Raw genomic sequence first — 23696 nt, 5'->3', positions numbered from 1 at the left:
GTCCCTTAACTGCCACTCCACCACCACCCAGCCGACCGCCACCCTCCACTTTGGTATTTCAGCACTTTAATTTACTTCTACTTTAAATTTCACCTGCACTCTCCGTCCTAATATTAAAGGAGGCATTCTTGAGGAGGTCAAGTGACGAGAAGAGGCACTTTGTTTTGTTAAAGTTTTAGATGCCACTCAGTAGTCAAGAGGAGGGTGTACGTGGGAGGTGTCGGCGTCCCTGGCTGTGCCACTCATGAAAAGAAGAAGAAAAAAACCTTGTCAAGTTAATTTGAAGTGAAATGGTAACAAATGAATTTTTTGAAAAGCCACATTCTCCCACTGATATAACACTGGAATACTAGTGAAAAAATATATTAATGGAAAGTTTGCATCTGTGTCTGTGTGTGTTTGTGATTCATACTAAGAAAGGAGAGATTTAAGGAGTGCTAGCTGAAGGACAAGGTCTCGCCCTCCGGATTTTTTCAAAAGCATAACTTGCACACAGCAACACACACGTGCACACAGACACACACTGATTTCTGTCACCTTGACACTCACAAGAGGCAGTTAAAAAGAAATCTGTTTAATAAGACCTCACGCTTATCAGACTCAAGATCCAGTTTATTGCCAGGTACGTTTTCACATACAAGGAATGCACATGAATATAGAAGTAAAGAAAATACAATTAAGAATATTAAAAAAGTTTCTGAAGTTGGATGGGCAATAAGACTAAAATGACCTTTCCATAATGTGGCGTCTCTAAGCAACCAAATTAAATTCACCTCTGTAGCTGATCCTTTAATACCATGCGGTGGATTAAGGAACTTTTCATGCTGCTGTTTGTAACTTTATTTGTGTGAGGATGGAGGTATAAAAGAGCCTGATTGTCCTTACTGTTTTATCGTGACTGAGAATCAGAAAGGAAGATGCAAAGAAAGAGGACTTCCCATTTCCATGAACAAACGCAAGGAACTGACTTGAATAGAGGCCTCGCCTGTGTCTAAATGTATAGGCCTCTGATAGCCAAGCATAGGCCAGGAGTTGTTAAAGAGGTCTTCAGGCCCGTGCTGGATCGCCATGTGTGAGGTGTGTAACCAGAGGCGAGTGTTGAGCGCTGAGATGATGTGTTTTTACAGCGCAGTCTTGCTGTGCTTTGGGATGGCAATAAACCACGGCCTTCAAAGCACAGCCAAGCGCCACTTACTGCTGAGTGCTTCTCTGGTGGTTGGACGAGATTACTCTCAAAACAAAGTGCAGACAGGTTGATTAATAGAAGGGTCTGCAGAGGTGCGTGCCGCAGTATATTTTCACACCCAGCGAACACTCGTACATTTCATTCGCATGGACTTTTATGGGATGATCCTTTCACTGTGTGAGTTTGTCACTTCATAAAAACGGTCCCCCCTCTTTGAGTGTCTTTTAGTGAAAACTTATCAGAGCTGTTACAGACGTGTTGTTTTAATGTCGAGAGAGCGCACTGTGACTTGAGAGGGCAGCACGGTTCACAGACCATATTTGTCCATAGCAGAATTTGGGGTGTCGAGCCTCTAAAAATCTGCACCATATACTCCAAAAATCTTTGCGCAAACTGATATGAATGCGAATGAGATTCATAAATAATACTCTGTTTGCCATCTGGCTGACCAAAGGGATTATTGACCGATGCCGCACTCCTACTGAGACTGTTTTTGACGAATACTGTGCCATAGCGACTCCCATGCTGACCCGGTCCTCTGTTTGCTTTCAGGTTGCTTAGTCCAGTTTCACAGCTGGGCTGAGAATGATGAACATGAAGAAGGATCTGGGATGCCCAATAGCGAGCTGCAGGAGAAGTAGAGAAGCTGTCTGGCCTTCTGGAGGACGAAAGAAACCTCAGCGTGGTGGTCATAACCGCAGGACCTGGTAAAAGACAGAGACGAAGACTGTGACAAGGACAGACGAAAAGGAGACAGCAGCAACAGGGCGGGACCTTCAATCTGGATAAGATGGCCTAGTCTACAGCAGTAATGACGAGAGGGCTCGGGGTGATTGCAGTCGTGGAGGGGAGGTGGTGGGGGGGAGCTGGTGGCAGCGTGCCGTGCGGTCACCCCCTCATCACATCAGATCACAGGGTTCTAATTAACTTCAGCACCGCATCAGACTGCAATCAGCAGAACCACAGAGGAAATGAGATTTTTTTTTTTTTTTTTCCTCCATGGCGCTCAAAAGCGTGGCGTAAAAATGCATATTAGCCTTGTGTTTTTAATTAACATTTTGTGCTTAGGAAGCATGTTAACAGTATCCCTTAATGAGCTTTGTGGAAAACAAGCCACACAGAGGACAAAGGGCAACTTCCCCCGTGTTTGCTGATGTGCTGTTCTTTATTCTAATACAATGAGATTAGTAATCACTGTTTAACCCCTCATTCAATATTGCCTCCACATAATCCCCACCCCTACCACTGTCTCAGTAGAATCGGACATTAGTTGTGATAGAGTGAGGCCTTTGTTTATTAGGGTGTTGAGTCGTGGAACGGAGATCTGTCTAGATTTGGACTTAGTTTACTGTGGGCATTTGTTCCTGTTGGACTCCTCACCCCTTCATCTACACGACATTATCCACACACCACTGTTGCATGGTCTAGAGTCCATTTGTTAAGTGTTATTTTCTACACACACATGCAGAACTACCTTTGCAGCTTCAAAATTAATGGATTTAACCATATTTTTCTTGCAGAAATGTGAAATATTTGGAACTTGTTAGGAGCTGTGTACATGTTCCTGCAAAGACCTCATTATTCAGGTCCCCATACTTGGTTTTTCTAGTGCTGGAAGGCCAAAACGTGTCTGAGAGCTCTCAAATAACAGTTAGTTGGACCTTGCTGCTGCTGCTGCTGCTGCTGCTGCTGTTGCTATCTGTCTTGATTGATTTCTCGTTGTATGACCCTAGCCTCCACCTGCTCTTATTACCATACCTTGTTATGGCATCTATGCATTTTGTGTATCCCTTGTCTCAGTGATATGTGTCTGCTCTGCGTAGCGCAAAGGGATTTGTTGCAGTCTCCAGTGAGTCCCTGTGCTGCTGTTTAGATTTGCTGGGGAATGCCCTCATGAAAACAAAGCCAACAGAGTATAGAGCCAGTTACGCTGGAAACCGTCACCCTCTGATGTTAGTGTCTCTAACTGAACTGTCAGTCTCTTCGTTGATGTAAAATCTAAACTTTGGGCTGTCCCAGAGAAAACTTTATTGTCAGTAACTAGAAAATTACTATTTTCTCATAGCGTCCAACTGTTCCAATAACTACTCAGTACAAGAATTCAACTTCTGCCTCCTGCAGGACTTAGAAAACATTGTTTCTTTGGGAGCGCTTGGAAGTATTTTTTTCCCTTCTAACGACTTGCTGAAATTTTGGAGATCCTGTCAATGGCTGCCAGCTCCTTGCTGGTTTATTTATTCCCTCTTGCATCCGACTGGTCAGTTATTTGTTTTCCACAGTGTCCTTGTCTGTTATAAATGGGACAGGCCTGTCACTTCCATGCTGAGAGGATGTTTTGAGTTCCTTGAAAGATTTTTATTTATTTAATTTTGTTAGAGCAGAGCAGTGAATAATGCATCTCAACCTGCTACATGTACTGTTTTTATCATTAGCATGCAGCCCGAGTTATCTGTAGAATACTTATGAGTACCGGCGAAATGTTTGTGATGTTATTTATTTATGTTGCTCCTTTCAATTATTCATTTGTTTATTTATTCATGGAAGAACTAACTGAAATTGGAAAATTCATTTTTGCTGAAGGGCACTTGGCCCCACTCTATCCTCTCCCTACACAAAGGGAAAGGAGGGGGTGGCACATCAGGCTTGTTAGTAATTGCTTTATGTGGTGTTCCCTTAGACTCACCAGAGAACATCATTTTAATCCAAGCAGATGGGTCAGCAGACGGAAAAAGACAGACAGGAAGAGAGACAAGTGAGGAAGTTGAGAGGTGGAAAGAGCATCAGAGAGAAAGTAGGGATGAGACTAATTCTGTGGGGGTTTTTTCCTTCCCAAAGCTTGTTCACTCAGGTAACATGCAGTGATAGGTAAGGAAATCAAATTTTCTGAACAGCCAGGCAGGACTCCACAGGTTGGACTGGAGGCTGCAGGTTCAGATAGAGAAGGAACATAATAAGCTGTGGTTGCCTTCGGTTGTATCCGTGCCTTCACGCTCTCCTGGCCTCCCCGTGTTATTGTGTGTTCACTGTGTTTTCTTTAATTATATAGAGTGGGATTTTGTTCAATTTCACACTTGCACAAACATGCAGCAATTATTCCTGATAAGTGATAACGATTCACTGAACTTTAAATGTGTGTGTGTTTGTGTGTGTGGGCAAGCATGCATGCATGTTTGTGTCTGTGGCATCGACTTTCGCCTTGTGTCATAAACTGCTCCTGGACACAGAATTCCAATTAGCATAAAACATAAAGGAAAAACAGATTTGTGTGTCTGTGTGCATCCATAATAATCACTGACCACTTATCACGTCTTCATTTTGGCATTGCTGTGTCCTTGAACCTTCTGTTTGCATGTCTCTGTGTTTGCATGTGTAGCTGGCAGTGCTGAAGCTGGAAGTTTTGATCCTGTGGACGGAGGTGGAGAATCGGAAACCAGAGCAGCAGAGAACAACTCCAGCAGGAAAGGTACAGTGCTCTCTCGCAGGTCTCACGTGTGTATGTAAACTCATATTTAGAAACCACATTCACCCACTCGTAGGTCACCACACCCTATGTCAAAGAGCTGTCTTTCTCACTCCCTGGGCTGTCAGTGAGACGTGTCTCCTAAAAACAATTTGTGAATAAAGTTAGAAGTCATTAGAACAGAATAGTTGCTATTATCAAAGCTGTCTTCATCTCTTTTCACATAGCCAATCTCAGTGTGAGAAAATTGTGCCATTGGCAAGATAACAATCCTACCAAATGAGAAGGGGTTACCAAGATGATCTTGGATGTTCTCCAGTTCTTATTCCTCATTTCTTGTTGATTCCTTTATCTGATCTCATGTTCAATCTTCTTTTACCGCAAAAAAGCTCAAAATGTCACAAAGCCAAAATACGCCAATAATACTTTTTTAACTTTTACTTTTTACGTTTTTTTTTCTTTTCTGTCTCAAGTTGCAAAGTCGCAAATAACATACCACGACCAGACTTGTAATATAAAGTGGTTTTAATAATGTGAGAATTTCAGTGTATGTGTGTGTGGCCTATAGATGCATGGCGACATCTTCATAAGATCTTACCCCTGACATATGAAGAGATGCTTTTCAAAATTCATATGGAGCCTATTTTTAACTGAAGTTCTTACTTGACAAAATGAAAACATTGGATAGACCGCAGGTTGTAGGTGGTTGGAAATGGCAGGCTTCAGCAAAAACCTTTTCCAAAATGGATTCTTAGCATCCTTCACATGTTCTTGAGCCTGGTATTGAAAGTACCCTGTCTTCAAGTTCAAGTTATGCTAGTCAGTGTTGCTCACCAAAATACATCCTGGGTATCAAACATATGACACAATACGATACAATACGATGCAATACGATACGATACGATACGATACGATATACTTTACTGTCCCCATAGGGAAATTTGTCTTGGACAAGTATTGCTGACTTACAGTGACATTCCAGAAGAAATGAAAAGCACACACCCTAAAAAAAACATACCACACATAACAGTATTGCACATCAGTCACGCATGTATTGCAAATAACACCAGCACACAACAGAGCACTATAAGCAAAACACAACACAAAACCACTTTGCATCAAGTGACATTATTTAAAAATTACAAACAATGTTTTTTTTAAAATTAAACATATTTAATCTTTCATCAGAATATCTGGAGAGTGGGTTTTGAAATATTCCAAGCAACTACAAGGAACTTTTATTTTGTGTTGATTATGGCGGCTCCTGTGGACAAAGGCGGTAGTATTTCCTTGGATGAAGACTGCCTTTTCCCATTAGCACCACCGTCGTGTTGTAAAGATCTTGGTCTGGCTGGTGCATGCATTTGTTTTGGAGGCAAGTGAAGGAAAAACACAACTTATTTTTGATAGTGTTTTTTTTTTTTAAAAAAAAACAAAACAGCCATTTGCAGGGTCAGGGTTCAAATAAACCACTGTTGATTGCCTGGTGCCTGTTGGTCAGCACGCTCATATGACAGAGAGCTTTGTGGTGCTTACATTGCTCCACAAATGCAGCTCATGTTATCTCTATTCAACCAGTGTTTGCAAAGGCATTAGCTAGCTTTGTTTTAGCCACTAATGTAAAGTCATATATTGATATAAAATCACATCTGGGGATATATTTCATGAATAAAATGGACATAATACATACTTGTCTAGGGGGGTCAATTCAGGATCAGTTTCAAATCCTGCATTTCTCTCCATCTGTTCCATGACTGACCAAGGTTGACAAGGTGTTTTGCTCGTGCTCTATCACTGTCCCTTTCAGCTTTTCCTTTTCTCTTTGCTGATTTTGCCCCAGTATCAGTCATAATCACAAAATATAACATTAAAAAGAAAATTATTTTAAGCACAGTCTACTCATGCTTCTTCTTAGCTGGCTAATGCACAACATAGGCTCATTCAGTCTGCGTGCTGTAAATTATTTAGTCTGATTTCACGAGGAATCAGACCTAAAGACAGGCATTAAGAATAACTGTTTAGAAATAGCCACTCTGCTTGCTGATGGTCTCGTTTGCTTATGTAGGTCATATAGAGGCATCAGTATTAAATTGAGTCTGTTTCATAACCATTTAAAACTCCTTGTAGCTGCTATAACATCCTGCATTGTTTATATTTATATTTAAGTTGATATGGTGAACCTGTTAGCAAAGAATTCCCTGTTTACACATCCAGCAGACATAGAGCGCCATTAATATTCACGTGGAGTTGTATTTTTTTGCCACGTGATGAAAAAAGTTCCAGTATTCACTCTCCTTTTAGCTGTGGTTTGGTCTTCACAAACTCCCCAGGGGAAATATCTGCCTCTTTAGCTGCTAAATGCTCCACAATATTCACCAGCTACTCGCTAACTTTGTCTGTCTGCTGTTTGGTGCTGAGCAGGGAGTGTAAGGTGGGTTAATAGAGCTTTTTTTTTTTCTAAAAACAGCTGCCTGCTGCGTCAGAAAACAATGCTGCTGAGACGGGTGAGAGTGAACAAAAGAGTAAATTTGTGAGCTGTAAAATAAAAACAAAACTAGTTAAAAGGCACCGACATGTTCTAGAAAGCTAAGAAGAACTGTCAGGGGATAATTCTCTATGAGCTTTTATATGCATGTAGTCATATGATCCACTGCTATACATATATATAGTGGCAGCTTTTGCAGCTTTACAGATTGAAACAACTCACTTCAAGAGAGCAAAAGGTGAACAAGTCTGTAGTCTGGCCAGAACAAAATTTACCACATGCCCTCAGTCTAATGAATTCTGTTAAAGATGCAATAGAAGTGGGCCTCATGAGGGTGGTCAGGCGTGTCACGCTCTCTTCTTCAAGGTGTCAACAAACAGCACACGGCCATGGAATGACAATTTGTATCATTTAATTAGAGCATGCTTCTCTTGGCACAGTTCATTTATTGTAATCTTGTTTATGCACCTTGATTGTTTCACAATATAGTTTTTTTTAATTAGCTCGGATTGATTAAATTGCATTGATTCTGTATTCTTATTAAAATAAACCCCCCGCCGCTCTCCTTCCTTATTTTTCATAATTAATGGTACAGTGTGCTGCTTTGGGGGAGGCAACAGTGACAGTGTTGCACATTTTGTAATCAAAGCAGTGGGTAGAATTATTTATTGTGGTGCCTGTCAAAGAGTAGCACATTGATAGGCATTTTATGAGTTTGCGGAGTTGTTGTGCGGCGATGAATTCAGATATGTGAATGTGCTGCTAACTTAAAGCACCAGAAGATGAGAAATTAAGCTGAGCTCACGTTTTGTTTTGTCCCAGTGTTCAGATCCAGCCCCCAGACGCCACCCATCCACCCAGCACTGACCTTGGCCGTTAGCCATGTGGACATGTATGTAGGCGTGCACACATGCGTGCATACGTGTGCCTGCTAGTACAGAATCTCATTCCAAACCTGGGGCTCGTTTTAATTTTGATTGATGACTCCGTTTATCTTTGGAATAACAATCGTCTGATACCCCCCCACCACGTCGTAGACAACCTCCGTTTCTCCACATCATACCCCCCCCTAATTCCTCTCCCCATCACTCCCCCAGTATGAAAATGATATTAGAAACAAAATGAGATTTGAAATTTTGTGTTTGACAAGCAGCTTGATGAAAGGGTTTCATAGCTGGGCTTGATCCATGGAAATTTTATGCTAATAATACTGCTGGCCAAGCAATCTAGTTGGAAATTAATCAGGGGGCTGGATGGATAGAAGGAAAGGAGAGAGGAGAGGAAGGTAGGTTGCTCCATAAACACCCTTCCCCCTCCTCACCCTCATTCCCTCTCTCCAGCTCTGAATCTCATCAGAAATAGCCATGGGGTGTTGTCTGTGTGATGGGGTAGGGAAAGAAATAGGGAGTTAGAAAATTACACTGCAGCTTAGCACTGATTGATGCAGTAATGTATGCAGTAATGTATGCAGCCATGCAGCGAGCTGCCGTATTATGGATTAGACCTCTCCCCTTCTCAAGCAGTCCCCTTCCACATTAGAAAGGACACACACATGCACATTTAGAAACAGATACGCACACACCTCTTTAGCCATGTCTGTTCTCCTGTTATTATTCTATTTATCCTGTTCAGCCTTTGGTGGTGTCTTTCCTGCATGTATCATTTTCTTTGTTTTTTTGTGTGCGGTTAGGTGTGAATCTAAATAGTGAGTCAACAGACAGCCTCAGTGTTCTTTCCTCCGTGTCGTCACACTTTCTCTCACACACACAAATACACTGTTCGTCTCTCTGTATTTATTCTCTTCCTCTCTAAACCCTGGGAGTCATCATTACACCGAGTCGCTAATGAAGTCATTATCAGATTTCACTCGTTTAAAACAACACAATTAGTACCGAGGCCCTAATGATGTTTGCAAGTTAAATGCAAACGAATCGCTTTTTCCCCCCATTTCTCTGTCTCATTTCCTCTCTCCCGGCTTGCTGCTCAGTTGGAATAAAGAGAGTAAATGAATCACTGGAGTGTTTTGTGGATGTGGGTGTGTTTGTGGGTGCATATTTCTCAACCATGTTACAAGTCTGTGTGATTTATTATTTTTACCCCGAGAGACATCTGTTACACCATTCCTTATTTTTGTAATGCATCATCAGCCAGAGGAAAAACAATATTATCCAGTCTCGGATATTGTACTCTGGAGTCTAATAATCTAATGTACACTGGAGCTGGTGTCATTAAAGTGCCAGTGGAGCTGTAGGGAGATGGTAGGTACACATCTGTCTGTCTCTGAATCCCCACCGGTGCTTGTGCTCCATCCCACCACCTGCCCCAACGCAAATACACACAAACCAGAGCAAAACACAATGTTGCACACTCAGTCCCATAGCTAGTTCTGTTGCTGTTAGAGCAGTTTAGCCAGCAGGAGGCAGAACGGAGAAAGTGACCGGGTGCCGAGCTCCAGGCATCCTAGGACAGTTTGCAGTAAGTCCATGATAACACAGTTCTGCTTAGACTGCTGGGACTGGCTGCAGACTAGGTGGCTGGTACAAAAACACACAGGCCCTGTTTACACCTGATGTTAATATGCGTCTTGTGTGATGAGATCACAAGTGGACAGCTAAGTACAAGTGTGAGTGCACCCATTGCATCCTCAATGTGTCTTGACTTCTGGGGTCTCATTTATAAACATTGCATACACACAAAACAAGGCCTGAAAGACGTTTACGCCACTTCCCACTCAAAAGTTGTGATATATAAAAACAGACTTGATGGGAGAAACTTTGACCCACGCTAACTAACATTTTGGAGATGGGAAATTGCCGACACAAATGGTGAGGTGGAAGCCCGCTTGTACAAATTGTGGAATTTTCTTTTTTGCGCACACCATTTTTGGCTTTTGTTCAGACAGTATATTTTAAGCATGGATCCTATGCATTTTTTTTTTTAGAAATGAGACCCCTAATCGCTCAGACCACATTCTGAGGTGGTCTGGCTCACATATGGCCACATTCTTTAAGCGGTTTGTATGCTAATGTGTCCTGGGCCACACTGAAGGACCGCCTAGTCAGCCAGCGTCCTTGCCCGCTCCCATTAGAAAACTTTCTGTTGCTGCCGTAACACAGTTTAGACGCAGTGCTGAAGGATTGTCTTTGGTACCTCCCAGCTCCCAGTGAACAAACAGTTCTATGTCTGTGTGGTTAGTATGAGCTAAAGGAAGCAGCTCAACAACGCCAAAACAGCTTGACTCTGAGTTAAACCTCTTAATAACCGTTAGCTAGCCCTATCACTGTGTATGTGGGATTGGACGACCAACTGTCCCTGGTGCAGAGCTCACACTCCTGCAGCAAGGCCTCTTTTGCTAGTAAATGAAGTGTCGTAGGCTACGTGTTAATTTGCGTATAGAGTGGAAAAGTGAGATCCAGTCACAAGTGGTCACGCGAGACACGTTTGGAGACACATTCTAATGGCAGGTGTAAACAATCAGACAAACAGACACCTTTTAGTGCTGTCCACTTGTAATCAGATCACCCAAGACACACGTTATTACCAGACACCATCTGCTAATCTGTTTCTGTATTAGACTGCAGGACCTTTTATAGCTTTAACAAAATTATATATCCCGTGTTATAAACTGAATCTGTCTTTTTTTCAATACATCTGCCAATTAGAGTAGACCTCTGTGGACTTCTCACTTGGATAGAAAAGCCATATTCAGGATTTGGAGGCAGGCAAGGGACACAGCAGCCGCTCTCCCTTCCCTTGGAGCTCTACAAGCACCTGGCTGACCTCAGTAAACTGGCCCAGCAGGACAGCACTACACAGACTCCATACAAAGACATAAATGATCACAGGGCATATGTCACTTCCACAGCAGTCATCTCTAAAAGTTTCCTGAAAGTACATGTATGTAAGAAGGCTTTTGCTCTCAAAGCATCAGTGTGAGGAACCACTGATGCGCCTAAATGCCCAGGTGGTGTTTCTGCAAGGTGAAGGGCAACACACAATGCCACCAAGGTTTTTTTAAGACTTCACTCAGATATGTCTCTTTTCTCCATTTGTCCTCCTACTTATCTGTATGCTATGATTTTGTACCTATAATGGTCAATCAATGCCTCCAGTTTCGCTTTCAGCTTTCCCGTTTCACTATTGAGTGAGTGAGAGTAATTGAATGAAACAGTAAATGAAAAAAGAGCCATGTTCTTTTTGTATACATGGAGCACACTTAAAAACTACTTTTTCACAATGAATTTCTGCCTAGTGAAGAACATTTTGACTTTAGGATCCGTGTTGCTGAATGGACGGATGGTTGTGAGGACAGTGAGGTCAGGTTGGGTGTGGTTTGAATGTTGCTATAAAGTAAGGCACATTAGCTGGATGGAGAAGAGTTGAATATCAGTGTTGTAAAAAGGCAGTGTAATGAACTGCAGACAGAGCTGAAAAGCAGCTGTGTGTAAAGAGTGTGATGTGGTCCTTGACTTTTTGCAGGAGGTTATTGTGATGTTCACAACGGTTGTCATCTCTCTTACACTTTTATTCTTATATCACCTTTCCTGCTTATTCAGTCAGGTCACAGTGTCCGCCATTTATAGACAAATAGGTACTCTGGCATGTGATGTGCCTCTTTTACAGACGTTTATCAGAAAGACAACCTCAATAAGTGCTCCTGCTGATTCTCACTGATCGTGGTCATAGCTGCCGTACAGCAGAGAACACAGCAGGAAAATGCTTAACAGTAAAGAGTGCAGAGGCCAGCATGCCTGGCAATAGAGAATCCTTCAGAGGCAAGGAGAGAAACTCAGGAAGGAGATTTGGTGTTATAGAAAGGCCTTGGACTGCATGTTTCACTCAGGGAAAAGGATGAATTGATGTTCTGATAAATCGCACTGCTGTATTGATGTATGTGCTTGTGTTTTAATGTGTATAAGCGAGTTAAGGTGTGTGTGCGCATTCTTGAATATGTACCTGTAAGATTTCCCGTGCATACATATGCATGCATCTATGGGTTTGTCTGCTGTGTAAGTGAGACTCACATGCGAGTCGGTGGTGAGACAAAGAGGAGAGATCATCTCAGAGCACTGATGGACTAAAGTGGAAAGTCATGCTGAGGAGGAGATGTGTGCCTGATAAATAATGGGTGTCGGTGCCCAGTGGAGACCAGTAGTGGAGGAGTGGAGGTGGCTAAAGGTCTGATGGGGGAGCTCACCTCCATCTGTGATTGAAGTGTGGAGGTGCTGCTCCCTACACACTTACTTTCACACTCATTTTCTACTCAACCATAGGTGCAGTAAACAGACACAACAAATCCCCAAGTACTCGGTCCTGCTCTTGCAACCCCGGCTTTTCCTGTAAGAATCCAACGCATGGGAATGTCTGCATTTCGCCCTCTTATGCCAGACCTTGATTAGCAGTACAGACCCTCTTAATCACACAAACATATACATGTCTCACACACAGTCCTCTGGTGGGTTACGCACAGCAGAGGCAGTTAACTGGTTGTGTCTTGTGTGAGTTGCACCCCATGGCCTGTATGTTTTAAATACTTGTTTGTGTTCTTTGCTGTATTAAGTTCAACTATGTTATTATCATCACGAGGTGAACAGAAGCTCCAGTGTGTGTCCTCTTGATCTTAGATATACTCTGTATAAAAGACCCGGGTGTGTTTAGAGAGAGTCAATGTGCTTATGTGTAATCAAGATGTTATTTCTCATTGAAACAGTCTGTAATTTCATAATAATTCCTGTACTTCTACGCTGTTTAAGATTCAATTTTTTTTTTTAGAAATATCACTGAGTAAAAATTATCTTCAAAAAAAGTTATGTATTTATGGGTCAAGAGCCAAATGTGTTTCTATGTAAAACTTAAAGGAGCAGTGTGTATGATTCACAGGATTTAGTGGCATCTAGTGGTGAGGATTGCAGATTACAACGAACTGAAACTCCTCCTGTGTGCCAAGAGTGAGCTCCCAATTAGGATTCTGTCAGTGTTCACTGTTCAGGAGGGGTTTTTTTTTTTTTTTTTGGGAGCAGAATTATCTGCAGAAGTCTCTTTATCTCGCTAACCCAGCACCTGCTAATTTGTGCTCACTTTTTTTCCCGATAACTCGAGATCCAGACATTCAGGAGGTTTTTACCATAAGCCGAATTATCCCCAGAGATTTCTTCCTTTCCAAAACAAATGGAGACGTTAATTTAAGCTAGTAAACACACTGAATAAAGCAGTTTCATGTTATAAATCTGTATTTTTCTGATGCTGTTCGGCTCAAATCTAATGGTCCTGTCTATAGCCAGTGTTTGGTTTGTCTGTTCTGGGCTACTGTAGGAACATGGAGGTGCAACATGGTGGACTCTTTGGCCCAGGACCTGCTCCCTGGGTAGCTTTAAACAGCTCATTATAAGGTAACAAAAACACAACAGTTGTTATTTTCAGGTGATTATACACCAAACAAAACATACTTATTATGTTATGTTCCATTTCTGCCAATAAATCCCCTTTAATCCTAAACACTGGACCGTTAAAATCAGCCTCTACTCTAAATTCTGTTGGTATTGTAAATTAAGTACAGGCAACAAGAAAAAGTTAGAAGATTAGAGAGACTTCTCAAAACAGGACCAAATGTGTTAATTAACTGGCAGAAAACAAATCACATAAAAAACGCTTCAGTTCACAAAGCGAGAAGCCGGTGTCTGAGCAAAGGTTCAACACCCTGAATGAGAGTTCCTAATGAGAGTCAATGATATTTACTGAAGATATAACTCTTTCTACCACTTAGATGAGCAGAGAAAGGGTGTAGAGAACATACAAGGAAATTTTTGTAGAGCGTCCTTCATCCATGCCTCTACTGACTATGAATCCTAGTTCGCAAACAGTCAGGCGTTACAACTGCTACAGTTTGACGCCTGTTATTAAAGACCCTTTCCCTTGGGACAAAAGAACCCTCCTAACATCCACTAACATCTGACTTTTGTCTTTAGTGGGAAAGGTTACAAGCGGCATTCATTCCCGGGACAAATGACTCGGCAGTAGTCTTGGTAGGTATGGAAATATGACACCTGGGTGGACCATAGACTGTATATAAAGATGGACAACACAGCTCCACTCACTTCCACTGTACAAAAACTAAGCCAAAATATTCTAGGTACAGCTGCTGCCATCCTGCACTGGTGGTGTCATTTGGAGTCAAAGTCTGTGCAGTAGCAATCTCTAGGAATCGAGTTCCTGCCTATACACCCGTCTGACTAGTCATGAGCAGCACCATTGATTGTGAGCACGCTGACTGGCACATAAAGCTGTCAATCATGATGTCAAACCCCTTTTTATAGCATCAAAAAACTAATTGAGCAATGTGATAAGTACTACCTAAATGACATAAACCATCTATAGTTAAAAATCTATTTCACGTGTACTTTGATCTTTTAGTTTGGCGCATGTCCCGTCTACTAACATGGCAAGGCAAGGTTTATAAGCTGTACTGCAGCCAGCCACCAGGGGGTGATCTTGATGTTTTGGCTTCACTTTGGAGGAGCTGTTGTGTCATCCATCTTTATTATACAATCTGGAAACGCTAATTTTTGCCCCTTTTACAACATGATGTTACGTTTTGTGCAACTCGTTGTCATCTCAGCCACAAATTCCATCTGTCTCCATCCAAACAGCACTTGAACATGGTTCCAAATTAGTTGGCACTGAGTTTGAAAGAGAGACTGATTAAGTAACAGATTTTGGAAATAAAGTAATCACAGTCACATTTTCACTGGCTTTCATGTTGCTTTCTACTGTTTACTAATCCTTTTTCCTGGTGTGTTTGTGACATTAAATTTGACACACCAAAAAAAAAAAAAAAAAAGCATACTCATCTTCCAGGAATGGGAAAGCAGTCTATCACCTATTTTTAACAGGATTTCCAGCATTTAAAAAACTCGCATTTATGCATTAATTTTGGTGAATATTTCAGTGTTTGTTGTGTTTCATCCAACTTTACCATCTTTGTTGGCACATTGCTGTGTTTTTTGAGACATAACCACTACCCATCAACCAGTGGAACAGTTGGTATTGATGATGCCCATGGTCTTTGTGACAGAGCCCACTTCGTTGGACAAAGCTGACCAAGAGGGTGATGTCAGTGGTGTCAGATGATAGTGATCCCAACAAAACAGGAAAGCTTGTGTATTTAGTTGCAGAAATATTCATCGTAGTGCGGATTCAAGTCTCTATGTAGTATGTGTGCTTTGTGATGATTATGAATGATTCACAGCAGCTTTTACAACAGTATAGAGCCTTTAAATATGAGTAGAACCAGGGACCTAATGTTTCCCAGTGCCCAAGAAAGGAGGTGAGTGCCCATCCCCAGGCAGGCCCTCGGCATGTAAAGTCCATACCCACAGCAGTGACTAATTGTTTGTTATGTCAGTGCTTGTCGTGCCCGTTTGCCTTTAATGGAGTGTAGTGTGGTGATCCATCAGGCTGTCGAGCAAGCCCCATGTCAGTTGAAGTGGCTGTGTGTCAGTGGGGCGAGCGTGCCGTGCAGATGTGATTTACTGCCCTGCTTGTTGCGCTGCGTTGTGCCTCGCCTCTTACCCACGCAATGCAGCCCACTCCTCTCCTCTACTCGTCTCCCCTTTCCTCTCGTCTCTCCGTCAGATTGATTACCAGCGCAACTGGCTCATGACACTCGCCATCTTCTGGCAACCTTTTAGTGCCATTTTATAGATGGTTAGCGCACCTCATTTGGCTATTTATACATCTGTAAGTGGCCATGAAATATAGATTTGTCTTGATGGGTGTCAACATTGGAGCTATGGAAGCAGAGCTCAGTGACACCTCGTTATTTTAATGGTGTGAGATAGAGTGGCCACATGGCAGGAGTAATTTTCAAACATGGCTAAATTATACTGTTTTTATTTTCATTTAATGTTTGCGCTCATATTTTACTCAAAGCTAAACACCTTTTTTCTTGCAGTGTTCGGTTGGTGCTGAGAGATGGAAATATGGAGAGAAGTGACTGAGGATGGAGGGGAACACCCTGCTCTCCTCACACACACCCAAACACACACATATACTCCAAACCACATATTCTGCGTGAATGCCGAGGTGGTTCAGAGTGAGAAGAACCCTTAACAGTAACATGATGTGTGGCCTGTCATCCACACACACACGACGCACATCTTTCACTCCATTCACAGGCAAGGTCTCAGAGGTAATTAGGTGCTGGCACCCACTCAGTGCGATGTGCTGGTTAATTGAATAGTTAACACATCAGAGGCAGGCCTGTGCAGATTGGAGGTGACACCTGTCAGGAAGCTGTTCTCTCCCGACCCAGGACATTTCCTGCTCTGCCTGATACATATGTCATCTTTGTGGAAATACCAAATTAGGGGCAGGCAGCCGAGTGAGTGCAGTGCAGCAGGTGTGGAGATAGCTTGGGGGTGGAGGAAGGCAGACGCTCCTCTGCTCTGTCCTTCAGGAGGATTTGTAAAGCTCCGGGCACCTATCCTTACTTCACCTCGGGCCATTTTCATGGCTATGTGACAGGAAAGTGACAGCACCATGTGTTTGTGTGTGCGTGTGTGTGCTTGCTTCACCAGGCTCTCCCCCAGGCCCCGCAGCAGTGTGCCCAAGGCATCCCAGAGTTGAGTATGCACCGTGCAGAGGTGTGTCAGCTGAGTAGAGGTGTCCAGACTCAACCAGCTCAAAGACGGATGTCAGACAGGCAGACTGGCATTTGCAACAAAAAAAAGGAGTTGATCAAATGATACTTTTTATCTCCACATACGTAAAAGTGTGTAAGGTAACATATGTGTCCTGACTGAGTGTTTGCATTCTTGTCTTTAGGTGTTGCACCTTTAGGAGGCAGGGGATCGGCTGCAGGCTGAGGTCCTGTCAGAGGCCGGTGCAGTCAGCAGGAGATAACAGCTCGAGAGTAGAGGGTTACCACGCTGGAGCGAGACCTGTAGGCTGCTCACAGCCAAACCACTGAAAGGAAGCAGGTACAAGCTGGGAGAGACACTCATGCTACTCATGTTACAGTTAGAATCCATTAGCCTACATGTGAATTGAGCAATTAAACTCACATAGGTACAGCCTCACACACTGTACTCATTATGTTTTCTCACATTCACAGCAGGGCAGAGAAGTGATGGACTACTGTAGTGGGCAGAGATGGATCTGTGGAAAACACAGGAAGCTCTGTAGAGAGGGGCTGTGGAGGCACAGCAGCAAGCAGCTGGAGGTCCACAGCCGGATGGCAGCGCTCCACTGGTACAACACAGAAGGACCCAGCATGGCCTCCCCTCAGCTAAGCTGCAGCACTGTACACAAGAGCACAAGGAAGACTAAGACCACTGCAAAGACTCAGGTATGAAAAAACAGTGCAGCTGGTCTCTACCTGACTGAGAAAGTGTTGTCATACAGTTCTCAGGGCTTTGTGGGAAAATTGCAATAGTTTGAGACAGTGTGTCTGCGGGTCCAGCTCATCACTTGTGTCACACATCACACTTCATCCCTTTGTTCTGCCTCTGCTGTCATTCTTCACTGTCAGATGGGGCAGGAATGTCTTGAATCTCCTGAGAGTCTTTCAGAGAGAAAGTTGCCAGACACTTTTTTTTAACTCCACTGTCAGCTTTTTATCAGTCTCTCTGTTTTGCTCGTGTCTTTAAGAAGAGGCTATTGAAATTACAAAATGAAGAAATAAAAAAGATGCTGAAACAAAGAGAGAATGATTGAAATGGCATAAGTCAGGGAGAGCGAGATAAAGAAGGGGGAGTGACAGTGACAGGCTTTCGTGTCAGGTCAGCTAGCCTCCGGTGCTGGCTTTAATATATTGCGTGAGACAGTCACCTGGGTGTGTGATGTGGCAGCTGCCTCAGCCACTCACCTGCACGGAAATGGCCCATCAATTCACAGCCCAAGGCCTTTTGTGTGATACACACCACTAATCTACACAACATACCCACTCACAAAAACCCACTTCCATTCAACATGGAAACAATTCACCATGCATATCAAAAGAGTCTTAACATATGAATACACATTGAAAAAAGGTCTGCAAAAAAAAGTAAATACAGCGAAAGAAAGTGAAGTCCCAGTCAGACAAAATGCTCCTAACAGTACCTGGCAGGAGACTCTATAAAACTCTGCACACTTGTTAACACTTGCAGCAGCTACTTTTTAAAGTGTCATGCAGGAAAGCAGTGCTGCAGAGACAAATGTGTCTTTAGGTTGTGTGTCTGTGTGAGGGTGCATACACATTTGTTTTTGTATATGTTTCATTTAAGATGCCTGTTTTTTGTGCATATATCAGCCCAGGAACAGTCAGGAGGGAGGACTTTGTTGTCAGCAGGTGGGCATCAGACTGAGCATCTACTGCGGTGATTCCCAAACACGAGTACTTGTTTACTTGTAATTGTTATGTAGCTCAACTAATGTGACAAAACCTAAATAAAAATTTGACTATAGAATAAATAGTATATGCACCTATATACTGAGTCAACTTTAACTTGAATAAATGTTTTGAAATAGAGGGTGTGTGAAAAGTAGTGAGCAAGTGCAAAGATACATCTAAACATTCAGATAGATATAATGTGTAAATGCTGTAAAAAGTAGCTAAAAATAATGAATATACAGTTCAGATAGTTAGCTGTTTAAAGTAATGGGTAAATGACTGAAAGAGTTAGCGAACAGTAATGAATATGCAGTTGAAATAGTTACAGGGTTCCTACAGATCTTTAAAAAGGTATTGAATTCAATCTTTCAATTGTCTTAAAAATACATGGGAAGCAGGCTTTTATGATTTTTTTTATGTTCAGTTGTGAAGTCTCAAAATATTAAAAAACTTTTTTTTTTTTTTTTTTTAAGTAATTCACCACAAGCATCTCGCATGAACGTCACACAGATTGCGAAACCAACCACACTCATATTTTCTTCCCGGCCTGGATACCCAGAACAGATTATCCATTGTGTGGTAGCTAGCTGTCACTGTACCCTTAAGTCACTGAAAACTGGCTATTTAACAGAGATTTTGTGGCATGGCTGAAACCAGCACAATGTAATGCCCGTGAGGCTTTGTGTATTTTATGCAAGTTTTTCACACTCTTCACAGTAGGAATCGGGGCAGTGGATTACCACATACAGAGTGAGAAACAAGCACCAAGAAAACTCGCCAACATACACCATATATTTCCCAAGTTTGTTCTACCTTTGTCTCCACCGTGCATCCACCCCCATCTCCGACACCAGCACCAGGGCCAGCAGCAACAGATCTCTGAGCAACATTCAGGTGTACGCCCACACATGGTTTGGGAGTTATGGAATACAAATAAATATGTACTGTATTATACTGTATGTATTATGTTCTAAAAATACAAAATAAGAGCAACTGTATTCAGTTACCCTTACACTTTGAATTGGTGGTATTCTTAATACAGTTACTGTTTAAAGATAGATTACTTGAAGGGATTACTTTGTTTTATTTGTGTTAACACCGTGTCCTAACTGAATGCAGCGTGAGTAAGCGTCAGTTTGATTGCATTGTTTTCTATTGGAATGTTGTAACTGGTCGTCAGAGATGCAGCACTGCCTTTTTGAGCTGAACTTTTGTTGGACGTGCTGTGTCTATTCATTCCTGTCTCTCACTTTAAAGGGGGGTGCAATGGGTAAAGAACAGCTGATTGATGAAGTTGAAATGAGGAGTTATCTACACAGCATCTCCTCATTTCACTACAAAAACCTATAAGGTGGCAGCAGGCTGGAGGGAGATCAGCAGGGAACTGAGAGTTTTTGGTAAATGACCTTTGCTGTTGGCTATATTGTCCATCATTTCCAGTAAATATTACAATATAGAGTGTGTGTTATCTGTTTAAAAAGTACAAAAGTAGGAAGATAGATTTGTCCATCTTTTAGGTGGTTACATAGTTGAGTGAATAGCTGACAGGTAGCTTATGTGGTTTGTTTACATGACCTGACAGAAGTGAATATTTGATGGATTCAGTGTGGACAGAGAGCAACGCTCGCTTGCCGTTAGGACAGGGTGTAAAATTCATATGAGGCATGCATTTCCCATAAAGAGATTTTTAAAATAGATGGTGCATTGCAGCTGCAACAGTGGCAAAGGAGATGCACATGAAAATATAAGACCCAGACAAATGAGCTCAGCAAGGTGATTTCCAAAAGCAATCCAAAGTATTTAAAATATGCTACTTAGTTTGAGTAATCTAATGGAATACATTACAAATGACATTTTAGGGCATGTATTCAGTAATCTGTAGTGGAATACAAAGTCAAGGGAAAAGAAAAACTAGTCCACGCAATGATTCCCCAGATTCGTAATATGTTGGTTTATGTGTTGTTTTTTTTCTTTGGTTTTGGTTATTGTAAAATTGGTCTTAAATTTCATTATGAATGGCATTAATAAAGTCTAAAAAGCCTTAAATCTAGCTTGCTGTATGCTGTAGTTGTAGGAATCCTGTAGTTAAAAGTAAAAGTAAAAAGTAATGGCTAAATGTTTGAAATAGCTTAACATCCAACTTCTGCCAGTATCAGTACAAGCGCAGACGTGACCAAATTAACCTAAACTTTGACAGTTTACTTGTATGAAGAAAATACTGTAACAATATTGTAAACTATCGACTGAATAATATCCAGTAAATGATAAATTCAAATGAACACATTTGAAAAACCTGACAGGTGTTGTTGATGGAGGCATACTTGAGTTCATCTGATACAGGTGTGGAGGTACGTCTTGAAGAAAAGGTTGAGAACCACTGATCTACAGAGCAGTAACTGCAAAGCTACAGGTGTACTATATTCGCTTTAGTGTTCAGAGATTGAACCTGAAATATTTGCATTTCTCAGAGCCGTTTTGATATGATCGATCATGAGACTGCGTTTAATTTTTATCTTATGTTATCTTATGTTATCCACAGTAACTGTAAAGGCTTTACACCACTGTGCTAACAGACACAACTAGTGGCTAACAGATGCTTTAGCACCGTGACTCTCTGTCTCCTGTATCCTCGCCATCCCACCCATCCCATTCCTCCCATTCCTCCCATTCCTCACTATCCATCTGAGCTGTGTGTGGGCCAGGCGCTCAATAGGCGGATCATTTCAGGTCGGGGCCCTCGTGTGAAATCAGATGTTTAACTGGCCAGCTGAAGTGGGACGGGAGCATCTTAACCAGCACCTTGCCAAAGGTCTCATGTTCACTCAGCCACTGGGGCTGCTGTGAGTACGCCCGCCACCTGCCAATAGGCATTAGGGAGGATTTAGTAATTAAGTGATAGGCTGAGGACTAAATTGGGTGTTTGTGGGCTGGGGAGCCACCCCAAGGTCCCTACAGCCATGCAGATAGGGGATTCTAATTGCCAGGAATATTGATCAGCCTAGCGAGGGGGGTGCACAGGGAATTCACTAGCCATCGATTAGCTGTTACTGCACCTCACTTGTCAATGGAGGAGGGAGGTGAGCATTGGAAAGGCTCCGGGCTTTTCCCACAGTATCCCTCACCACCACCAGCAGCTCCTGACACACATATGCAGTCAGAGTCGGTGACACAGCATGTTGGGATGAAAGCGCTCTCCAAACTTCCCTGTACCTCCTCCTCCATAACTGTGAACCAACTTTATTCTCTCCGAGGCGGTCCAGAGGTGAAACTGGGAGCAGACAAGAGGGCTCACCAGCAGTGTTTTTATGTACTGATAAAGTGTGACCCGCCACCCAGACCCATCTTTCCCTCTACTCTGTGCCCTTTCTTTTTCCATACAGCTTGCCTCCCTGAGTTTGTAAGGGCTCTGACCCGTGGCTGTGGTCCTGGTTTATGTTGGAGGGAGAGAGGGGACTGAGCCTGCCTGCCCTCTGATATTTAATTAGTTGCTTCACCTGGCAGTAAATAGGCCCTGGTCAGCGTACACACACACACACACACACACACACTCACTTCTCTCATTCTAGTTCTATGACTTATGCTCCAGTGACATGTCACTATCACAAAACAGCGTGCCGTACAAAACAACACTGTGCATGCAGAATTACTAAACATCCTCTCATTAAATGTTAAAGCTCTGCCTGGTCAGATTGAATCTGTCACACATGCACACGTTGGCGTCTATTGATTTAGTTGCATGCATGACATACTTACAGAACTTTAATTTCCTGCGACTGGGTTGAATAGAGAAGCAATCAATCAGGAGATGTGTTGGAAAAGGATTATTAATAAGTTGAATATAGCCAGTTGAATTTACACTGAGTGTACTTTAGTTTAATTTTGGTAGTTTTTCAGAAAAATACATTTGTTTTCTACAATGTTCACTTTTGTGGTAGCCCAAATGAATTGTTTCATAGTTTATGACAATGGATTCTGGTTGAGTTTCTGAGGAAGGAGGTTGAGGAGAGTTTGGCTTGCTGCCTGTGGAAAGTCCACAGCCTTAAAAAGTGCTACAACTGGAGCAGAGGTCACCAACCTTCACTATCAAAAGAGCCATCTTTGACTAAAAATTATTTTAAAAAATCTATCTGGAGCCACAAAACATATTAAGCATCATAATGAAGGTAACACAGCTTATTAAATCTAAATTAGCCTGTCAACATGTTTGTGAAGATTCCCTGTCAACTAGGTAAAGAAACTCAAGGAAGTCCAGTTGCCTACAATACAGCATTTAGAGTTAGCCTGTCAACGTTACAAATAGGTCTAAATGGGCATTCATTGATATGTTTTACCACCAGGTGGCACTGCAGTGGGCTATTTATGATTGGTTGGACCTTTCATGTAGCCTCACTCGTGAACAAGACCCCGAGATACTTAAACTCCTTCGCTTGAGGCAGTAACTCTCCCCCAACCCTGAGGGGGCAATCCACCGGTTTCTGGCAGAGAAGCATGACCTCAGATTTGGAGGCGCTGACTCTCATCCCAACCACAGCCCCAGAGCATGCTGGAGGTCACGGTGTGACAAAGCCAACAGGACCACATCATCTGCAAAAAGCAGAAAAGCAGAGATGCTGGGTGGCATCTGGACATCTGACATCTGGAGGGAGCTCGGAGTAGAGCCACTGCTCCTTTGCGTTGAAAGGGGTCAGTTGAGGTGGTTCGGGCATCTGATCAGGATGCTTCCTGGGCGCCTCCTGTTAGAGGTGTTTCAGGCACATCCCACTGGTAGGAGACCCCAGGGCAGACCCAGAACACGCTGGAGGGATTACATATCTCATCAGGCCTAGGAACGCCATGGGGTCCCCCAACAGGAGCTGGAAAGTCTTGCTGGGGAGAGGGACATCTGGGGTGCTTTGCTTGGCCTGCTGCCTGCACGACCCAGTCCCGGATAAGTGGATGAAAATGGATGGATGGATGGAACTTTCACTTTGCAGAGTTGGCGGTTAAAGCCAACAAAGCTCTTCACACACAATTAAATTCTATTTTCTTTCAAAACCTTTCCTGTTTTCGACTTGGAATCCATGCTAGCCAAGCTAGAGAGACTACTGTAGCAACCACTTTTGAGATGGCGAAATGTACAGTTAAAGGCACTGGGCTGAAGACGATTGACAAAGGGAGCCACTGGATAGGGGCAAAAAAGCCACATGTGGCTCCA

General features: G+C 42.6%; 1 long non-coding RNA gene across 1 annotated transcript in view; it reads left to right on the top strand.

Annotated features, from left to right (window-relative positions):
• The window catches only part of LOC117259730 (uncharacterized), a 74675-nt gene that overhangs the window by 28021 nt on the left and 22958 nt on the right, over nucleotides 1-23696 (top strand). Inside the window, exons 4-6 of the long non-coding RNA XR_004501872.2 lie at nucleotides 1739-4649; nucleotides 16707-17108; nucleotides 17243-17476. This is a non-coding gene — a long non-coding RNA (uncharacterized LOC117259730). The remainder of the gene's footprint in view (nucleotides 1-1738; nucleotides 4650-16706; nucleotides 17109-17242; nucleotides 17477-23696) is intronic.

The sequence above is a fragment of the Epinephelus lanceolatus genome, chromosome 2 (genome assembly GCF_041903045.1).
Source record: "Epinephelus lanceolatus isolate andai-2023 chromosome 2, ASM4190304v1, whole genome shotgun sequence".
Lineage (NCBI taxonomy): Eukaryota > Metazoa > Chordata > Actinopteri > Perciformes > Serranidae > Epinephelus > Epinephelus lanceolatus.
The sequence above is the reverse complement of the archived record's forward strand: the minus strand, read 5'-3'. Positions and strand labels throughout refer to the sequence as shown.